The sequence below is a fragment of the Elephas maximus genome, chromosome 11 (genome assembly GCF_024166365.1).
Source record: "Elephas maximus indicus isolate mEleMax1 chromosome 11, mEleMax1 primary haplotype, whole genome shotgun sequence".
Taxonomy (NCBI): domain Eukaryota; kingdom Metazoa; phylum Chordata; class Mammalia; order Proboscidea; family Elephantidae; genus Elephas; species Elephas maximus.
The window spans coordinates 23,516,684-23,538,425 of record NC_064829.1 but is presented as its reverse complement, the minus strand read 5'-3'; the positions used below and the strand labels follow the sequence as shown (position 1 = coordinate 23,538,425).

The window sequence follows — 21,742 nt, the reverse complement described above, 5'->3', positions numbered from 1 at the left end:
AAGGAAAACACTCCTAATGTTCAAAAAGCACACACTTGATGTAGTCTAATTGAATTAAAGCACCACACTCAAAGATGAGGTAAGTACAATTGAAGAATATGATTCATATTCTTTGTCCTGTTATGCCCTCTCCCATGTAGTGACTCTTAAGGGAAATACAAGTAACATATGTCTACGTAAGTATTAATAATAATAGCTAACGTTTATAATGTGCTTACTATGTGCTAAGCACAATTGGAAGAGCTTAATATATATGATTCTGAAGAAACCCTATGAAGAGAGAAATGTGCTAATCTCTATTTACCAATGAAGAAACTGAGCCTCAAAAGGTTAAGTAACTTACTACCTTCCAAAATTAGATTTAAACTCCAGTCTTAACACCTAGGCCGTGCAGTTTCCATATAGTTAGAATAAATGTAATATATAATTATTCTGTATACTAATGGCTTAAAATGCCGTTATCTTGCCACCTGTTTCTAGGTTATTAGGCTCGATCCTGCTTCGTATTTGGAAGGCACTCATCGCGACTCCCGTAGACATAGGGGAGATCTATAAATCGCAAGGCCCTGTTCTCACAGCCCTATTCTCAGTGGTTTCAGCCCCAGTATCAGATAATCCTGTGCATTTGCAGCAGTGGCCTGTTTTTGCATCAATTAAAAGAAGCTGGACATTAAACTGTAAGATTGTTTCAAAGTGCGTACATTTAGAGGAATGTTGTTTTTCTTCTTGGAGAGGAGGCAGATTCTCAAGTACATCATCTGTGCCCATTAAGTGTAGTTCTACCATTTATCTAGTCTTGACATTGGGCAAGTCACTTAACCTCTGAGTGTAGGATTTCTCATAGACTTAGGACTTTTCTGGGTCTTAAGGGCTTAGCATGTATATAAAGTGCTTAAAAAGTGCCTGACACATAGTCAGCACTCAGTAAATGATTGTGATTACTGCTAGTGAAGATATTTCTAGTGCTCAGAATCTTTATATTGGACTTTTTTTTTTTTTAATAGTCTCTTCCAAACTGGCACATTAAATTATTCTAAGAATTCAGTTACTTCACAGTTAAAACTCAGTTTTTTGATACCCATGGCTCTGACCCAACTTGACCCTCTTATTCATTAGTCTGGTGCTAAATCACTGTGACTCTTTCAAAACATGAATCCACCTTCAAAAACATGAATATTTGCAATTTTTAAAGTGATTTCAAAACAACAAGGCCTGTACTCTTGAGAGAACTTCTCAAATTAGTAATTTAAAAATGCTTTGAGCATTGGCTACAAGACTGGAAAAAAACATATTAGGAGCTCCACCGTTGATGTATGAGATTTTATATGTTTATTTAAAAAATATGAGCTCTGTTGTCTCCAAGCAGATGTGATTTCCTGCACTCACTCTTCTCCAACATTCGATGTAACCAAGTCAACAGTCCCCACAGACTGGCTGTTAATGGTTCCTGCTGCTCTTTTCGGTGCCTCTGTGAAATGGCTTTGTAAGTTCAGCACACCTCCCAAGGGTGGATGACCGTTTTTCTTCTCTTTGTCAAAGCTGGTTCTCCAGGGGCACCCTGCTCGGCCTCTGCATCTCTGTGTCTATCAGGACTTGAATCTGGTTCATTCTGGTTCAAACCCCTGTGAGAATTTGCATTTCTAACAAATTCCCAGGTAATGCTAATGTTACTGGTTAGGGACCAATTCTGACAACCACTAGTAGAGCCCACAGACTCACAGCGACCCTATAGGAGAGAGTAGAACTGCCCCATATGGTTCCCAAGACTTTAAATCATTACGGAAGCAGACTGCCACATCTTTCTCCCATGGAGCAGATGGTGGGTTCGAACTGCTGAACTTTCAGTTAGCAGCTGAGTGCTTAAACACTGTGCCACCAGGGCTCCTTACTAGTAAGTAGGGCAGTGGTTCTCAGTATTTATTGTACATTAGAATCACCTCGGGATTTTGTTAAAATGTAGGTTCTGATTCAGTGTATCTGAGGTGGAAATGCATGAACTGGTTCAAAGCCCTGGTGTCCAGAAGTGAGACAGAGGAAAGCATAGCTTAGGGACCTCCTTGCTGACACAGTGGCCAAGTAGTGTTACTGTGAGCTATCCAGTGTCCTCATAACTGCGACATGCAATTACATGATATTTTAGAGTTTACTAAGTGCTTTCTAGGTACATTATGTCATTTAATCCTCTCAGTGGTCCTTGAATCAGGTTGAGTCACTCGGATTGTAAATGAGAAAGCAGATAAGAAGAGATGAGGCCATGCGGGTGGCCAAATCCCAGGTTCCCCAGCTGGTGAGTGGTGGGGCCAGGTTGTAAACCCAAGTCTACTGACTACAAACCCCATGCTCTGTCCCCCACACGATTCCCTGTACAGATAAAGAACACCATCATCAATCAGGACTCCCCTCTGTCCATCATGGATTGCTTCACAGATGTCTCTTATTTTTCTGCCCTTTGACTTCTCTACTTGGGTGTCTCACTGGCAGCCAGAGGGCAAGTGTGAGCCAGTGTGGAAGTTCAGAGGCTGACCCCGGAATCGAGGAGCCTGGTGCCATCTTCCCTTCCCTAGTGGCAGCATGGCAGATGCCCAGTGTTCTCCTCCTGCTGCACCCAGGGGAAATGTCAAGACTCTGGTTCCTGGAAGACATAGGGCCACCAGCAGCTCTGGCTCGGACCCTGCACAGACTTGGAGCTCAGTCCATGTTTGCAAATGATGTGGATAAATATTTGAGCGTTACTTAAGTGTCCAGGATCTGGAAAGCCTTGTGGATTTTTGTTTATTTGTTGGCTTCTTTTTTTGCATCCAGCAGATGTACTTAGCCCTCCGGCTGCCAACCATGCAGGCTGACACTTACCATTATGTGCTGACAGTCCATCTACGTTCATTTATCATAAATAGTCATTGAGTGGCACCTGTGCCAGGCAGCGTGCTGGCTGGGGACGCAGTAGTGAGCAGAAGCATCCCTGGTCCGGGTGGAGACTTGTATCTAGTGAAGGGAGAAAGCCATGTATCAAACAAGCCCGCACACAGATGCACAGCTGCATGGTGACAGGTGCTGGAGGCAGGGGGACTGGCACTACCAAGGCCCTTTCTGAAGATATGTGACCTAGTTAGGGAAATTGAAAAAGGGACATGAAAAGGTGGGCAGTCTGATTGGTGTGAGCAAAGGGAGCGTGGTACAAGGTGAGCCCTGAGAGCACTGGGGAAAGAGGCTGCTTTGGAGGGTGCTGCCCTCATCCTGAGAACAGGGTGATGCCAAGTGTACTAAGCTGTGGGGACATCATCACCAGTGTCACTCGCTGTGGTGGAGAACTGGATTTGTATCCAGTTAAGAGACTATTGCAGTTGTTTATGTGAAAGATGGTGGACGATGGAGGGACATGAAAGATGCAGGAGAATGGAAAGGACTTGGCAGTGGATAATAAGGGGATCAAGAGAGGAAGATGTCAGGAAAGCTCCCAGGTCACCAACTTGCATAACTAGGGATTGGAGGTGTCCCTCACTAAGCTCTCTAGTACCTAGTACCCAGGACTTTTTATCATTTCTTTTAGGGCTCACGTACCATGCTACTTAAACTGGAAAATAGAGATACAAGTAAGACATGTCCTCTGCCCTCACAGAATTTACAACCCAGTGGTGGGGGGTTGAGGGGGGTAGTTAGGATACACCATCCTGCTGTGTCCTAAAATGTGTTAGAAGTATGGCTGTTGTTGTTCATATGACCATGCCAAAGGTCCTAGTCATAGGTGTTCTCCCACAAAAGGTAATTAGGGAGTGGGGGGCCTTAGAATGTGGGTACACTGGTAGACGGAGAGGCTGGGGGTCAGGAGACATCCTTGGCAGATGAAGGAATGACCTCCTGGCATTTGAAAAGGTACCATGAATCACTGAATAAAACCTTAATGCAGACTAAATGGAAAAACACAGTACAGACTCTAAGCCTGAAATTAAGAATCTAAAATTCATCTTTCGTGGGCATGCCAAGTGTAATCAAAAGAAGTGAGCCGTTTAATGGCAGCAAGTGGGATGAGAATGATTAGTGATGATGAAGGTTGGATTGTGACTTCTTTTCTCCAACAGCCTCTTAAAAGTATTCACTGCCTGATCATTGCTAAATCTTTGTAAATGTCACCATGGCAACCATTGATATGAAAAATAATATTAGCCTGGGCACTCTGCTTCAGAGGATCTGACATTTTCCACTGTAGTGGTCATTTCCATTGTTTGTGTAGAGGGAATAAAGAGGGTTCGATAGCACTGGTTTTTTTTTTTTTGCACTTGAATCCTGCCCTGTTTTCTTTTGTCTTGAGAAAAAAAAACAAAACCGAACCCTTTGCTGTCATGGTGATTCCGACTCATAGCGACCCTGTAGGACAGAGCAGACCTTCCCCATAGGGTTTCCGAGGAGCGGCTGGTGGGTTCAAATTGCTGACCTTTTGGTTAACAGGTATAGCTCTTAACCACTGCACCACCAGGAGTGTTCACTAAATCTACCCTGACATTAGGAAATGGTCCAGTCCCCAAATGCCATCAGACTATTCTTTCCTTTCATCCCTGGGTATGTGGTGGAAGATGGACCCTCCTAGTGGTATCTGGGTTGGTTCAGGAGTGAGGCTAGGGAGCCTTTTAAGTTGTTGAGGGTTTTGTCCAAATCAATCCCATCACTGGAGCTGGAGGAGGTGTGTTGCATATACCTATGTACGCGTTGTGTATTTAGTTTCTTCCTTACAGACCCCCTCCTCCTTGGTTCTAACCCCAGTCCCAGACAACTATTCAATTCTGTATCTTCTATCCACTCTAATCACCCCCTCCCCAGAGCCCCATATTTTATAATCCCTCTTGCTTTCTTTAGTCTTTCAGTCAACATTTATTGAAGGCCTTTCATATGCCAGGCATTGTTCTAGGGGGCTGGGTACCCAGTGAACAGAAGGCCATGATCCCGGCCTCTGCGATGCTTACATCCAGAATGGCAGAGACAGACAATAAACGTAATAAATAAGGACATTAGGTGGTATATTAGGTGATCGGTGTGACTGAAAAAGAAAAAAAAAAAAAAAAACAACTCCAGTAGGGTAAGGGATAGGGGTGCTGGGGTAGCTGGTCATAATTTTTTGTGAGGTCATGGGAGTGGGCCTCTTCGGGAAGATGACACATGAGCAGAAGCTCAAGGGAGGTAAAGTGTTAGCATCAGAGGGAGCAGATGATGAGAAAGCCCAGGGTGGAGAGTGCCTGGCTCGTTAGAGAACCTGCAGGGAGGCCAGTGTGGCCAGTGAGTGAGATGGGGTATGGTAGAAAGGGGGTCAGATGGGGTGGGCAGTGAATGCAGAAGACTTCAGGGGCTTTGAACCCATGGGTGACATGACCCGAACTTAGGTTTTACAAGGATCACAGGGTCATCTGTCTGGAGAAGGACTATAAGGGTACAATGGTGCTGCAGAGAGAACTATGATGAGGCTATTGCAGGAACCCAGGTGAGATGGTTAGGGCTTCCACCAGAACGCCAGCAGAGGGTGTGGTGAGAAGAGATCAGAATGTGGATGTATTTTGAAGGCAGAGCCAATAGGATTTACTAATGGATTTGAGCTTTCTCCTTGGCATTTTTCTCAAACTCTAAATTGCAGTAGTAGCTATCGTTAGTTGCCATCAACTCAGCTCCAAATCATGGCAGCCTTAAGTACAATGAGCACCTTCGTGATCACTGGTATATTTGAGTCCATTGGTGTGGCTGTGTGTCAGTCCATTTCACTGAGACTATCCCACATTTTCACTAACCCTTTACTTGACTAAACATGATGCACTTTGTTAGCGATTGGTCTTTCCCTAAATAGTGGTTGGGTACTTTAAATTAAAAAAGAAAGAAAAAACCTTACACACACAGATGGATTCCATTTGTGGTACAGCTTTTGCAAATTTAATATTTCTTTTTCTGCAGAGGAAATTCCAGTGAGCAAATGTAATTCTGTAGTGGTGACCTAGCATGTGAATAGGAGCACAGGATCTGAAATAAAATTACTTAGGTGTGGTACTTACTAAAACGGGACCTGGGACAAGTTAGTTAGCTTCTCCATTGCCTCAGTTTTATCATCTGTGAAATGCAGATAATAATACTTTCTACCTCACAGAATTATGAGGAATAAAGAGATAACAAGACACATGAAGCACTTAAAACAGTATATGGCACGAAGTGTTAAATAAATCCCAACAATAATAATTATTATAATTTTATTATCATTCCCTTCATCTTTTTTGTAGTTTCTCAGGCTGTGAACAGCCTGAATAATCTTTCTGCGTTAGCATTCTTAACGTCTTTTCAGAGAACTTTTGCCGCTCTACAATGTGTCTATAGTAGTAGATACAGTCATACCTTACCTCAGCGCTTCCCTTCAGTCATAGATAATGAAATGTTTTTCCACTGCAGTACATTATTGCACTTTAAAGTTACTGTTTATCAAAGTCAAAAAGAGTTGAGTGTCAGAGTTTTCATATGACATTAGAGGCCACACAGCTCTGGCCCAGGATTCAGGCCACCTGAGTATGTCCCCTGGCTATCCCGCTCCTAGCTGAGTAACCTTGAACACATTGTTGAAACTGTTTCTTCCTCGTTTACCCCCTCTGTAAAATAGGAATGATAATAGAATCTATTTCACAGAATTTTTATGAGGATGAAGTAAATTATTCCATATAAAGCTCATAAACCAGTGCCTGTTGTTATTGTTCGCTGCTATTGAGTTGGCTCTGACTCACGGACCCCATGTATATGAGAACAAAGCTTTGCCTGTCCTGCACCATCTTCATGATCATTGGTATGCTCGCGCCCATTGTTCTGCCTATTGTGTCAGTCCATCTCATTGAGGGTTTCCCTCATTTTTGCTAACCCTCTGCTTTACCGAACGTGATGTCTATCTGTCAGTTTGTCACACTGGGGTGGCTTTTGAGTTGCTGTGATGCTGGAAGCTATGCTACTGGTATTTCAAATGCCAGCAGTGTTACCCATGGGGGACAGGTTTCAGTGGAGCAGACTAGGAAGAAAGGCTGGGTGATCTACTTCTGAAATCAGCTAACGAAAACTTTACGGACAGTAACAGAACAGCGCCTAGCACAAGGTAAATTCCCAATATGTTTTAGCTCTTTGTAAAAAAGCATGGTCCCCAGAATGTGTATCGCCACGTAGTATCACAAGGCCTGGACATCCCTGAGGGACAGTCTCTAGAGCCAATTCTTAAAGCGTTAACATTATATTTAATTAGACATATTCCCTGCAGATCCCTCTAGATTTTCAAGTATTTGTATCTGTTTAATCAAAAAGTATATGCTGGAAACTTCTTTCATTAATCACTTAAGATAATCATGAGTTCTCACCTGTATCTTCTCTGCATCGTCCAGGAACTTGGAACAAAACCATCAGTGATTTTTTTTCCTTTTTCATGTTTGAAGAGACTGAAATTCTAGTCATGATATTTAGTGTGTTATGAGTTCTTTATGCCTGTTGTTAAACATGCCCGCATTTTATTGACACATTACTCTGTAATGCGCAACCAGCTACAGTAATCGGTTTCCCCTAAAGAGTGTGAGCATCAACAAATCTGATGGCAGGCCCTGTCCAACAAACCCAGTGTGTGTTCAAATGGAGGAATTAACAAAAAGCCGTTAGCTTAATACAGGATAATGGATACATGTCCATTTAATCCAGTGGCTTCTATTAAGTACTTCAGGTAATATTTAGAGAGATAAATAATTGGCTGTTATTAATACTTACTTTTATGGCATTCTCCTTTTGAGAAATTCTTAACATTCTATTTAATTTTCAGCTTTAGTTTCCCCTTACGTCAGTGTTTGTCACCTCTGCCAACATAGTAGAATCACTTGGGAAGCATTAAAACATACGGATAGCACATTCCACAGATATTCTGATTCAACTGATTTGGGGGTACAGCTCGTGCATGAGTATTTTAAAGTTATTTTTTAATTTAAAAATTTTACTATGAAATATTTCAGATGTATACAAAGTGGAGAAAATTGTATAATAAGCCCATATGTATCTGTCACCCAGCCATGATAAGTAACTTTAGCTGCTGTTTTTCAGGTTTCCCAAGTGAGTCTAATGCACAGCCGTAGTTGAGAACCACTGCTCTCTTCTAGTAAAACCGACAGTGGAAGGAATATTTCAATGATATTGATATCAAGAGAAGCTGAGATTTACCCAAGGCTGCATAGTGACTTTAAAACATGATTTAGTACTCTGTCCATCAAGCCATAATGACCTTCCTAAGCATGTAATATGGCAAGTGTATGCCTCTTTGATTTTGTTAAATAGTGGAATAATTTAGGAACGGACACCTGGGAAAACTTCAGAAAAAGGCTTAGACCATGGTTTCCATTCAGAATCTTCATACCTTGGCTCAAGAAACAGTCTCACACTTGAGGTAACTCAATAAAGCCTGACTCAGTGGTGAGAAGGGTCTGATGAGTCAGGGTGGGACTTGTAGATTAAAGCTGGGGGATCTGAGGAGTCATAAGGGAGCGGAAGGTGGTGGTGGAAGTTGCTATCAGATTTATGGAAATTCAGCTTTGAACCAAGTTAATCTCAACATGCAGTAGAGAAGTTTCGCAGGCTATTCAAAAACATGTAAATACATACATTGGCATGCTTTAAAGGAATCAGTGTTTGAGTTGCCACCTCAAACAGTGCAGAATTGTGGGCAAGTCTGGTTCCTTAATGCCAAACACTTGGAAAACAATTTGATCTCTGAGTTGGATGGGACCTGAAAGATGCTCTGGCTCCAGCGCACACCTGATAGAGGAATCTCTCTGTGCTATTATTGACAGACATCATCTGGTATCTCCCTGAACATTCTAGCTGGAGAGCCCACTGTTCATATAACAGCCTGTTCTGTATTAGGATGGCAAAATGAAAAACCAAACCATTGTCCTTAGAGTTGATTCTGACTCATCGTAACCCCATGTGATACAAAGTAGAACCTCTCCATAAGGGTTTCTTGGCTGTAATCTTTATGAAAGCAGATCACCAGGCCTTTCTTCTGCAGTGCCATTGGGTGGATTAGAACTGCCAACATTTATCTTAGTCAAACCAAAAGCCAAACCCACTGCTGTCAAGTCGATTACAACTCATAGCGACCCTATAGGATAGTAGAACTGCCCCATAGAGTTTCCAAGGAGCACCTGGTGGATTTGAACTGACAACCTTTTGGTTAGCAGCTGTAGCTGTTAACCACTACACCACCAGGGTTTCCTTATCTTAATAATTGAGTGGAAATCATTTGTGCCACCAAGGGACCTATTAGAATGACAGTCCTTTTTTATTGAACTCCAATCTTGTTCTTTAACCATCCTTTTACAGAAAGAAAATATTTCTGATAGTCCCGCATTGTCTTAAATTTTGTTATTTAAATATATATAGATGTAAAACTAGATTTAAATTTCTCATGCATATAAGTCTCATACAACTATAGAACCTAAATAACCTACAAATTGATAGAAAAATACAAGACTCACTCAATAAAATTACCATTAACTGTGATTAATGATACTGTTTTGCTGAAACAAAATTCCTGATGTAGAACTTAAGGGTAGAAAGTTGCAGCCCATGGCCCATCTCTGCTTGTAATTTAAGGTCTTTATGTGCTGGGTTCAGGATAGTCAGATCACATACTTAACCAAAACTGCCAGCAGTTAGTCCTCAATTTCCCATTTTAACGAGACATTTCTTGGCAGCTTTGTAAAGATAGTTTGCATACTTGCAAGATAAGGTCAGAGTTTCAGTGTTATTGGGATCTTCAATCAATGGGCATCTAATCCAGTTATTGCTGGAATTGAGAACAGAACAATCTTTCATTGTTATTTATTACCATACTCCCTGCTAATGAACTGCTGTTGCAAACTGATGCAGAGGACAGGCTCCAAGCAGTAACTCTTCTTGTAAATTGTGTACTGACAGTTGTGGAGTAGGTTCTCAGCTCATCTATACTGCCGTGCGGAGCCCTAGTGGCACAGTGGTTAAGGGCTACGGTGGGCTACAGCTGCTTACCAAAAGGTCAGCAGTTCGAATCCACCACTTGCTCCACTCTGCCCAAGGGGCTCACTATGAGTCGGAATTGACTCAACGGTGACTTTTTTTTTTTAAATACTGCTATGTGATGCTCTTGTCCCACTACTTTTCCCTGTTCCAGCTTCTATGAAACATTTATGGAGTATTTGTCACCTGTGGGATTATTCAGTTATATACCGGTCACCTCCATCCATTGTCCTAACAATTTGGTGTGTTTTAGAATCAGCTGAGGAGTTTGTTAAAAATATTTGTTTCCTGGACCCCATCTCTGAGATTCTGATTCACATTATTAATAAGTACTCTGAATGCTTCAGATAAAAGTGGTATGAATATTTATATCATTTTCTCAAATTGTTATTGACACAGAAACATAAAACATAGGAAACTCTCCCTAGACAACCGGTAGACCATGCATGGTCTGAGAAACTCTAGTATCCTTCTCAGATTTGTATCGTGCACAAATGAGACTGCCTTGGGTATTCAAACAAGTCACTGATAAAATCTTGAACAGGAGAGAGTTAATAGCAGAGGCTTTCTTTCAAATGGCTTTGACCTATTAAATAGCAGATTTGCTTCAAGGCACACAGACATCCTACACGGTGTTTTTGTTGATTCCCAGAGCATTCTGGAAACTGTGGATTACAATGGAATATGCTTTCAGGTTATACACACACTGTTGAAGACTGGACACACAGTGAGGAAACTGGGAAGGGAAAGGGAAAAGTAAAGGCTGGAAAAAAGGAATCAGATTAAGAAACAAAGCTGAAATACTGTTCCTTAATTTATAAAGTTAACCATCACACGTTTGCCAAAAGACTGCAAATCTGGAGATAGGGTTAACAAGTTAATAAGAACAGTCTCCTGAATGTGTCTTAATACCTACCCATTTTTTTCCTCCTCAGTTAAGTCTTGTTGGTAACTGTTGGGATGAAATATGATAGCTATTTGGGATTATTTACAACTTTACAGGAGACTTTGAGGCTTGTGGCATTTATTTTATGTCTTTTGGGGAACAAGTAATTAAAATGTTAAGTGTCTTGGCATAACCCAAGACTGATCATCTGTTTTGGATGTCAGCATGCTCTCAGATGGTGAACAGTTTGGGTGTTCAATTACTTAGTAGTGATACAGATTACCAACTTCCGTTCCTTGTATTTTATATTTATATACAAAATCCCCAAATATAAAATATTCTTAATGGATTTTTCTTTTCACTTAAGGCGATGAGAATACATTTATTGAGCATTTAAGCTTTATAAAGAACCAAGGATTTAGACTAACACTGAAAATTTTATTGTTACAAATTATTCTATTCAAAGGCTCTGAGATTTATTTCTAAAATTTACTGGAAAAACTAAAGAAAGTTAAACAATTTTAATAAGGGTATATTTTAACACAATGAAACTTACTTAATGTGTATTGGCCCCACCTTTACAGCTAATATTTTTCCAAGAGTACAAAGCAAGAAAGGAGGCAAATAATGGAATTCTGATGAATAGGAATTTTTTTTTTTAAACGATAGCCTGTTTAAACTTGCTCTCTCTCAAATGGACACATTTTTGTATCTTTTGTGCTGCTTTTGTATTCCTCAGTTTTTTCTTTTTTGTTTTCATTTTGTATCTGTGCTGTGAATGTGTCCAGGCCCCTGACGTGATGTATACAAAATGCGGAATGATGTCTGCATCTGGAAGCTTTAATGAGAGTAAATCTAACACCATTTTTAGAGCCTTGAAACTCTTGAATGAATTTTTATTTCAGAAGGCTAAACCTGCCTTTGAATTATGCATTCATCCCTATATTTCTCTTATTTGTGGTCCTTAGTAGCACTATGGCTGAAGACCAGGCATCTTGATTCCAAGGACTCGATATGGAATTGAAGGGCCTGACATTATTCTGAGCATAAACAACTGTCAGCATTGTTAACATTTTACTAAGGCAACTTAGGTTGAAAAATATTCATCTTGAAGGATTAAAAAATAGGGAGATAATTTAAATATCTCAATGTTTTATGTAAGGGTTGTCTAACATTGTCACAGAGGGAAAATGAGTCTTGTTTGCTTATGAGGGTAGTGTTTGTATGGTTTAGTCAAACATCAATATTCTTCCTAATCCTAATGATCCAGGCAAAGTTCAGATGGATGCATTGGACAGATTCTCTGTCGCTTCTTTCTGGAGACTTTCCCATGATGCTGACAACATGGTGGTCAATGAAACCCGCAAATTTGGTCCTTGCCTTGACTACCAGGTTAGAGTTACCATTGTTCTTCAAGTCGCAGAGTACCAGTGAGTACCAATAAGCTCAGAATTCAGTTGACACCTGTGGTTGGATGAGGTTTGTGAGGAATCCTATCTCTTCAGTTTAGGATTAAACCAAACCAAACTTGTTGCCATCAGGTCGATTCCAACTCATAGTGACCCTGTCTATAGGACAGGGTAGAACTGCCTCATGGAGTTTCCAAGGAGTGGCTGGTGGATTCGAACTGCCGACCTTTTGGTTAGCAGCAAAGTTCTTAACCACTGTACTATCAGGGCTCCAATATATCTTACCTCTGCTGTGCCCCTTTTCTCTGTACCACAGCTAAAATTCTGGATGGCTTGTTGGTCTTAGGTAATGTATCTGTACTTTTTTATCTATAACAGAGCAATTTCAGGAAGCCCATAAATGAAATTAGTGTTGTAGAATAAGCCTTAGTGTGGTGATGTAGATCAGAGCAGGCATCCAAAGGCCTAGGTTTGAGTCATGAGATCTTTCCCCATATTTGATGGATTTAAAAAAAAAAAATTACTGTTGTAAAATGTGCATATAAGTCATTTTCCAATTCAACATTTTTTGGGTACACACTTTAGTAATATCAATTACATTAATCATGTTGTATAACCACCAAACATAATAGTTGCTAAATTTCCCGTTATCATAAACAGAAACTCACTGCCTTCTAAACAATGACTCCCTCTTTCCCCTCCCTTCCCACCCCTAGTAACCACTAAAAATCTTTGGTCTCTAAAAATGGGCCTAGTCTTGTTATTTCGAATGAGTGAGATGACATATTTGTTCTTTCGTGATTGACTTATTTCACTCAGCATAAGGTTTTCAGGGTTCATCCATGCTGTGGCATATTATCATGACTTCATTTCTCTTTATTGCTGAGTAGTATCCCTTTGTGTGTATTACCACATTTTGTTTATCTGTTGATGGATATTTAGACTGTTTCTACCTTTTGAATATTGTGAATAGTGCTGTAATGAATAATGGTGTACGATAGTGCTACAATGAATATTGTTGTACATGTTTGTATCACCACTTTCAACACTCTTGGGTATATACCTAGGAGAGGAATTGCTGGGTCATATGGTGGTTCTACATTTAACTTTTTGAGGAACCGCCAAACTCTTTCTGCAGCGGCTGTACTATTTTGCATTCTCATCAGCAATGGATAAGGGTTCCGGTTTCCCTACATCCTTGCCAACATTTGTTATTTTCCATTCTTTTGATCATCCTAGTGGGAGTAAAGTGGTGTCTCACTGTGGTTTTGATTTGTATCTCATGGCTAATGACTTTGAGTGTCTTTTCATGTGCTTGTTGGCCATCTGAATATTCTTTTGGTGAAATGCCTGTTCAAGTCCTTTGCCCATTTTTGATGGGGTTTTTGTTTTTTTGTTCTTAATTGTAGAAGCTTTTAAAATATATTTTGGATGTTAGACCCTTATTATATAGTTTGTGAAAATATTCTCCCAATCTGTAGGTTGTCTTTTCACTTTGTTGATAAAAGGTTCTTTGAACAAAAATATTTAATTTTTATGAGTTTCCATTTATCTATTTTGTCTTTTGCTGCTCATGCTTTTGTTGTCTTATCTGATAATCTGGTAGATTATTTTAATATTTGCATAGCACTCAATATTGTATGGTGTGGCTATAGTAAACTAGGAATCTGAAGAATTGAATTTTGGTGCCAAATCTGCACTAACTCTGGGTTAGTGTGAAAGGTGTTACCTTGATCCAAAACTACTTTTCTGTACCTTATTGAAAAAGTACCATGAGGAGTTACACACTGGCAAGAATAAAGAATTCTTAGGGGGTACAGGTAGCTTTATTTTTGGTAATGAGAGGGATACAGGGAGAAGTTAGTCTTTTAAGAAAGCAAGCAAATAAAACTGTAATTACATTGTCACCTTGCCTTCTACCATATTTTGTTAGTTTCCTTCTCTTTTCTGGAGCCCTGGTGGCACAATGGTTAAGAACTCAGCTTGTAACCAAAGGGCTGGTAGTTCAAATCCACCACGCGCTCCTTGAGAACTCAATGGGGCAGTTCTACTGTGTCCTATAGAATTGCTATGAGTTGGAATCACATCTATGGCAAGGAGTTTTCTCTTTTCCATGTGGAAGAGCTCGTTATTTTATTTCCTGAGGAAAGTTAATTAAATGGTAGGTTTTTCATTATTGCTTTTACTCAGCAGGCACTAAGATGTGATAATGCCTTTTTATTTTATGGAATCCTAGTACTGGCTAGTATTTCTACACCATAAGGGACTTTAGAAATCACCCCTTATTTTAGACACGAGGAAACTGAACCCTCAAAGTAAAGTGACAGGTTAGTTCATTATTTGACATCTCTTGGCAAAACTGTTAAGTGCTTGCTTGCAGTGTACCCAGTGAGGCACTGTGGGGAGACAGATGACTAAGGGGGCTCCTGCATGATATTAACAAAGTAGAATGGCATATTATTACAGGGATGCAGGCAAATTACTGCATCCCCCTAATAACAGTCATTTACTGGGAGCTATGTGCTGCTCATGAGTTTTTTTTTTCGGGGCGGGGGGAGGGTGGGCATTTCTTTTTATCCATCCCTGTGCTAGGAAAAACAAAAAAAGGTTAGCAGACAGCCTTGGCCAAGTCCAAAGGATTTCATAGTAATTGCTTCCCAAATTTACTCTTAAACTCTGCAGCGGTACAGTTTTTATTCTAAAATGTTAATTTATGGACTATTAGGATCATTAGCTGGTATTTGTAATTTTTAAAATAATATTTAGTATTCTAACATTTTTCTCCCAAGATACTAGTCATTCATATAGTATTGCTGAATTTTCTTCATCACCAGAAAGACTAAGATTCATGAGTCATGGAGAAAACATTTTGCTTTCAATTAAAAAAAAAAAAATAGCAAAAATAAGGCAATAAAATGAATGAAAATGTGAAGCCATCTGTCTGTCTTAAATAATGATGTCAACTTAGTGTGTATTGTGAACGATGCAATTTGTTCAAGTCCACTTTTAAAGAAGAGTGCTTTAGTGTGCACACAAAACAGGAAAATGAATGAATCTTCATTCTGAGATCTTATATACAGCACACAGCACACAGCCATATATGTGCATCTGACAAATGCATATATGTCTCTAACATTTCTGTATCCATTGCCATCCAATTCATTCCTACTTACTGCAACCCTATATGAGGAGCCCTGGTGGCACAGTGGTTAAGCACTTGTCTGCTAACCAAAAGGTTGGCGGTCCCACCCCGAGAGAAAGATGTGGCAGTCGGAAAGATTAAAATACAAACCAAACCCGTTGCTATGGAGTCAATTCTGACTCATAGTGACCCTGTAGGACAGAGTAGAACTGCCCCATAGGGTTTTCAAGGCTATAATCTTTAGGAAACTCTGGTAGCATAGTGGTTAAGAGCTGTGGCTGCTAACCAAAAGGTCGGCAGTTTGAATCCACCAGGCACTCCTTGGAAACCCTATGGGGCACTTCTACTCTGTCCTGTAGGGTCACTATGAGTCGGAGTTGACTTGACGGCAACGGGTTTGGTTTGGTTTCGGTTTAATCTTTAGGGCAGCAGACTGCTACACCTTTCTCCCCCAGAGTGGCTGGTGGGTTTGAACCACTCCAGGGCATCTTTCCCTTGGAAACCCTATGGGGCAGTTCTACTGTGTCCTATAGGGTCGCTATGAGTTGGAATTGACTGGATGGCAACAGGTTAACATCTCTATGGCTTGATAGGAAATTAATACACACAATCCCCAAACTTACTTCACCAGTATTTGTATTTGAACTATCCGCTTTATCTGTCACTTGAAAGACAGTTCAGGCCGTGGAATACTGCCATACTCTATCTTTTCACCTCTTAGGTATTTGCCCCCCCCCTCCCCGGTCTTTGCTGTGCCACCAGGCTATTTTTCTTAAAACATAACATAAGCCACATGTTCTTACTCAAAATTTTCCAAAGCTGCACATCTTCTGTAAAAATGAGCCCTGGTGGTGCAGTAGTTAAGTGCTCAGTTGCTAACCAGGTTGGCCTTCTGAACCCACGAACTGCTCCCCAGAAGAAAGATGTGGCAATCTGCTTCCATAAACATTACCAAAACATCCACTGCCATGAATTCGATTCCAACTCATAGCGACCCTATAGGACAGAGTAGATCTGCCCCATAGAGTTTCCAAGGCTGTAAATCTTTACAGAAGCAGACTGCCACATCTTTCTCCCTTGGAGCAGCTGGTGGGTTCTAACCACTGACCTTTCATTTAGCAGGCAAGCGCATAACCACTGGCCACCAAGGCTCCTTCCCCTAAAGGTTATAGTCTTAGAAACTCTATGGGGGCAGTTCTACCCTGTCCTATAAGGTCTCTATGAGTTGGAATCAACTCGAGGGCAATGAGTTTGGTTATTTTTTTTTTTTTTTGGAGGGGGTTTCACATCGTCTATGGAATACAGTTCCATAACTCCATAGGATTACAATAACAATAATTTTCCAACATTCTCCCATACTTGTCAAAAACCCTTCCACTCCAGCCAAGGTAGTCAACCCTTCTCCCCAACTCCCTTTCTATTGAAGTTTCCTGATCCTGGACACTCACACCATGTTTACCACCTTCCAGAAGCCACAACGACAGATCAGACACTCATCTCTGGTGCCTCTAAACTTCTGATCTCGTCTTTGGCACCCGTTATAAATGTAATATTTTTGTAAATCCATTTTTTACTCCCTAAATGAGTCCATGAGCTCCTAGAGGGATGACTATTGGGGTCTTTGGAGAATGCCTTAATAAGTAATAAACGTGCGGTAGTTCCTTGGTTACTGGTTTGATACCGTGCCATGACCAGGAGTTATTTCTTTCACCCAGGAGTGTAGTGTGAGCCCCTTCCTCCTCCTTCCGGTGGAAAGTGTTATCGGTAATGACTCCCTGTTAGTCTGCGACCAGTGAGTTTGGAGATCACCTGTAATGGGACATTTATTGGGGTAGGGGTGTAGGAAGGAATAGCTGACCTGCTGAGACGGGAAACCTCTTCCCTCAATGGTTAATTCAGGTCTCTCCTGTCAACTTAATATTTCTTGAGCACCCGCCATGTGCAAGATACCACCAATTTGATTCTTTTTTCCTCTCAAAAAGCAAAAAAAAAATCACTGCAATGCCTAAGCCAATAAATCATGTAACATACACACAGACACACACAGACACACAGACACATACAGGGTACCTGGGAAGGGTGAGGAGGGGAGGGGTTAGAGAGCGCGGGCAATAATCTAATCAGCAACCACACACAGACACACGCTCACAGTATCTGGGAAGGTGAGGAAATAGAGAGCACGGGGAATAATCTAATTGGAAATACTGGGGCTAACGCTAATGACAACTGTGTGGAGGCATTGTCCCTGAAGCCTGCGCCGGCCTGGCGAGGACTGTTACCGTGTAACTGTCCTAAAGTACTGCGCTGTCCCCCGCCCCCGTATCTGGAAGTCAGGACCGAGGTTGGCTGCTCCTGCGCGTCTCTGGGCGTGTGCCCCGCCGCAGCCCGCCGAGCCTCCGTCTCTCCTGCAAGGGGGGCGGGGAGCGCGCGAGCAGCCCTCCTCGTCGCCGGCTTCCTCCCCACGCCCGGCTCCGCGCCGCCGCCGCGCTCCCTGCGCTAAGCGACGAGGAGGCAGCTGGGCGCCGTGCTCCCCACGCCGCGCGCGCCCGGAGTCCACGCGGGTCCCAGGTAACTTTTCTACGCCCGGGAGTGGGGTGATCCGACAGGGTCTCCGGTTCCCGATTTGCTGAGGACGTGCCCGAGGCCGGGGGCGAGGCGCGCCGGGCTGCGCGGCTGACGCGTGGCTCGGGCTCCGGCGCCGCCCGAACCGCGGGAGCCCCGCGCCGCCCTACCCAGCCCCCTCCGCCGGCCCCCGGCCCGGCCCGAGCCGCCGCGCCGCGCGCCGCGCCCCCGCCCGGGGACCGGCCCGCCGCGCCCCGCCGCGCTGCAGCATCGCCGGGCCGGCCCGCGGACCTGACCGCCGGCCTCCGGCCGCAAGGGCGCCTCTGCCCCGGCGGCGCCGTGCCTCCGTAATTTCTGCAAATTCCCCATTCGGGGCGCCATTTTTTAAGTTAACACTTGGGGTGCGGGGCGTCGGCGAGCCGGGCTGGGGCGGCAGCCCTTCCCGCAGCGCTGCCTGGGCCGCAGGGAGGTGCGGAGGAAGAGGGGGAGGCGACACTGCGGCGCCGCTGGGGCGGGCGGGGGCGGCTTGCCGGGTGGACCTCGGGCGCAGGCGGGCTGGTAAGGTGCGCCCGGCACAAAGCATCCCCGCCGGGAGCAGGGCCGTAGCTTTTATGTAACTTCCCTCCTTCCTTGAACTGGGGCAGGGGCCCCCAGGCGGGCGGCGGCGCCGCATCCCGGCCGGAGCGCGGGGGTGGGGGCGGTAATGAGGCTGCTGGTGGCCTGGGCACCTGCGGGGCCGCCTCGCCCCTGCTTTCCCTCCCTGGCACCCTGCGGAGGGCATCTCGCCGGGGAAGCCAGGGGCGCCCAGGGCCGGAGCGGCTCTGCTCACCTGGCGCCTGCCGGGCCGAGCCGAGCCGCCTGCGGGTGAGGTGTCTGCGGAGGCGGCCCTGCGGCGGCTGGGGGCGGGGAGGCCCGAGTCTCCAACCGCGGGAGTTTTACTCTTAGCCGATTCCTTGCGGGTGTTTCCGGGCTCCTGCTTTAGGGGCTTGCTTTCTTGTATTTCCCCTCTAATCTCTTCCCTAGTTGTCCTCCTTCCCCCACCCCGCTCCCGCTTGTCCCCACCTCTCTCCCCGCCAAGTTCACGGCTTCTGCAATGCGGTGGGTGTGGTTACATTAGTAAATTCTAACTGTAGTCCTTTGCGGGGGGAGCAGCCTTTCCTTTCATGTTTTTGTATTTACCAATCCAAAGTTTTCTAGAGGTTTTTCCTGCAGTTGCAGCTCAGAGTTAAAGTTGGGAAGAGATTTTTGCAGAACAAATGGAATGATAAAGAACACATGTGGTATTAATTACGCGTGGAAGGCCGGGCTGGGAAATGCTGAGACGGTCGGGCGTGCTGCTAGTGCAGAGCTTGCATTAAGTTTTTAAGTTCGGTGTTGCAGCTTTCTTTCTTTTTTTTTTTTTACCTTTTCTCTGGCGGAATCGCTTCTGCAGATATCCTGCCTGTCTTTTTTCGGCCCAGCTCTTGTGACGGCCAGGTGTGATCATCTCCCCATGTGCTGAAATTCTTTTTGAATTTTAGAGATTTTTAAAGTCTCAAGGAAAAAGATAAACCACTTGTTTCTGAGAGCCGTAGACATTGCGCCAATGACAGTAAAAAAAAGCCCTGTTAAGAAAAAGAGCAAGCTTCAGTGAACTGTGGGCGCTGGGAGGTGATTTTTATCTTGGCTCAGAGAAGGTTTAAAAAATAAAAGCATGTTAATTTTGGCATCAAACTTGTAAAACTTTAGTTGGAATATAACAAAGTTATTAAAGGAGGAAATAAATTCCAATTGGAGAAGTGTGACTTCATTTTGTTATTTTCAGAAGAAAATGGAGCAGTTGAATGGTAAGCACTGTGTCGTTTGCATCATGATTGTCTGACGGCCTAGGAAAGTAGAATACAGATAGACAAGTTCCTGGGTAGAATTTATGTAGCTAATACCCTTTTGGCAGATCATTTTTGCAAAACAATATGCTGTTTTGTGGATGATTTCTCAATAACAGGAAGAAAGTACCCAGTTTATTTAATTTCCCCTTTTAGGAAAAAGATTGCAGAGCTTCAGGCCAAAGGTCAGTGTCTTAGTGAAATATTTACATTTAATTTTTAAGTCATTTCTTCTGCATGAATGTCAATTCTTGTACAGTGCTTGGACTTTGGCCAATTTTGAACTGTGTTGAAGTACAAGATGAGAGTTCTTTTTTTTTTTTAACTTGATCAGATATTTTAAATATACATTGGTTTTCTAAAAAATTGGTTGATCAGATGAATTCAGGGACCACATAGGTAGAAGAGGAGCAACCGTTTATGTATGGAGAGATGTGATGTCATGGACTTGCAAATCTTTTTTGGGTTTACTATATATTGGACTAGAGGAGCCTGGTGGTACAGTGGTTAAAGCCCTTGGCTGCTATGTGAAAGGTAGGTGGTTTGAACCCATGAGCCGCTCCACAGGAGGAAGAAGCGGCAGTCTGCTTCTATAAAGGTTCACCCTCGGAAACCTTATGGGGCAGTTCTGCCCTGTCCTATAGGGTCGCTATGAATTGGAATCCACTTCAGGGCAGTGGATTTGGTTTGGTATATATTGGACTAACTATAGCAGGAACTTGTTCAAGCTATCCTGTATTGTAAAATATGCATTCACATTCACAAATTAGTAATCATGTACTTGGGGGTGAAAATGGAACTCCAGGAGTAGACTCAAAAATAAGTACGTTTCTTTTCTGTAAAAACTTGACTATAATGAAGAGAAATTTTTTAAGCAGCCTGCCTTGCTCATCTTTAGCTCCTGTAGGCTACTCCCAGTACTCCCCTACAGTTCTCTGTGAATGTTATCTTTGTTGTGAGTATGGGGCCAGCATTGAAAACCATGGATCAAATTTATCTTTAACACCACTAGTTCTTTAGTTGCTGCATCTGTTTGTTACAGAAAGCTGGCCTAGCTGGGAATTTGCTGGGAATTCACAAGAAGCTCAGGGCTCCTGGAAGGTTCTCCTGTTACTTGCTGTCATTGATTTGCCTTGGCTGCAGAGAATTAAGTGCTCAGAAGCCAGGACCAGGGCAGTGAAGTCATTGCTCTGCCCTGCGTTGTGACATCACTATGGCTCAGAGGAAACAAGGGTGGGGCCGGCAAAGCCAGACAGCCTGAAGCATCTTGCTGGCTTAACTTTGCCTGATGTGTGAATGAGACTCCGTTCTCAAGTTGAACTGTGCAGTAAGGTATTGTTTGGGAAGTAGAAGGTAGAATGAATGCAAGACTGCTTGGGAGGATGTGTCTGTCTCATAGATGGAGAAGGAAGGGTTTCCTTATTGTGTGAGATACTAGAAATCATTAACTTTTCCTTTTATTGGGGAAAATACTGTAATCTTCAAAAGGGACCATTGGAAATATCAAAAGAACAAGAAGAATGAATCTACTTTTATTTATGCATAGAGTTAATGTATTTCTTACCACTGTACTAAAATAGCATTCTTGCTAAATCGTAGGTTCAGATGTCTTGTAAGTATTTGGTGTCTATAAAGATAGAGTTTATTTTTGGGGCAGGCAGTGTTCTTTCCGATTTATTTTTAACTGATATAATTGCAGTTGGCAATTGAAAAAAGAAAAAATGGGATTTCACAAGTTTAAGATATCTGCAGTGATTTCGGGAAACTTATTTCCATTTAAATTTTTTGTTACATCTGTAAGTTATAGTTTAGCATTTTCATCCTAATTTAGACATCCGGTGAAGAGATT

The 21,742-nt window shown here is 42.8% G+C and overlaps 1 protein-coding gene across 9 annotated transcripts in view; it reads left to right on the top strand.

The window, feature by feature from the left end:
* EPB41L3 (erythrocyte membrane protein band 4.1 like 3) overlaps nt 1-21,742 on the top strand; it is a 305,002-nt gene that overhangs the window by 86,839 nt on the left and 196,421 nt on the right. Inside the window, exon 1 of one of the 9 annotated variants that reach the window (XM_049901810.1) lies at nt 15,297-18,034. The exons of 7 other annotated variants lie outside the window; for them this stretch is intronic. The gene's annotated coding sequence lies outside the window, so the exon portion shown is untranslated. Of the gene's footprint in view, nt 1-15,296; nt 18,035-19,864; nt 21,226-21,742 lie in introns of those variants that run through there. One more of the 9 variants, XM_049901812.1, reaches the window with a different exon arrangement.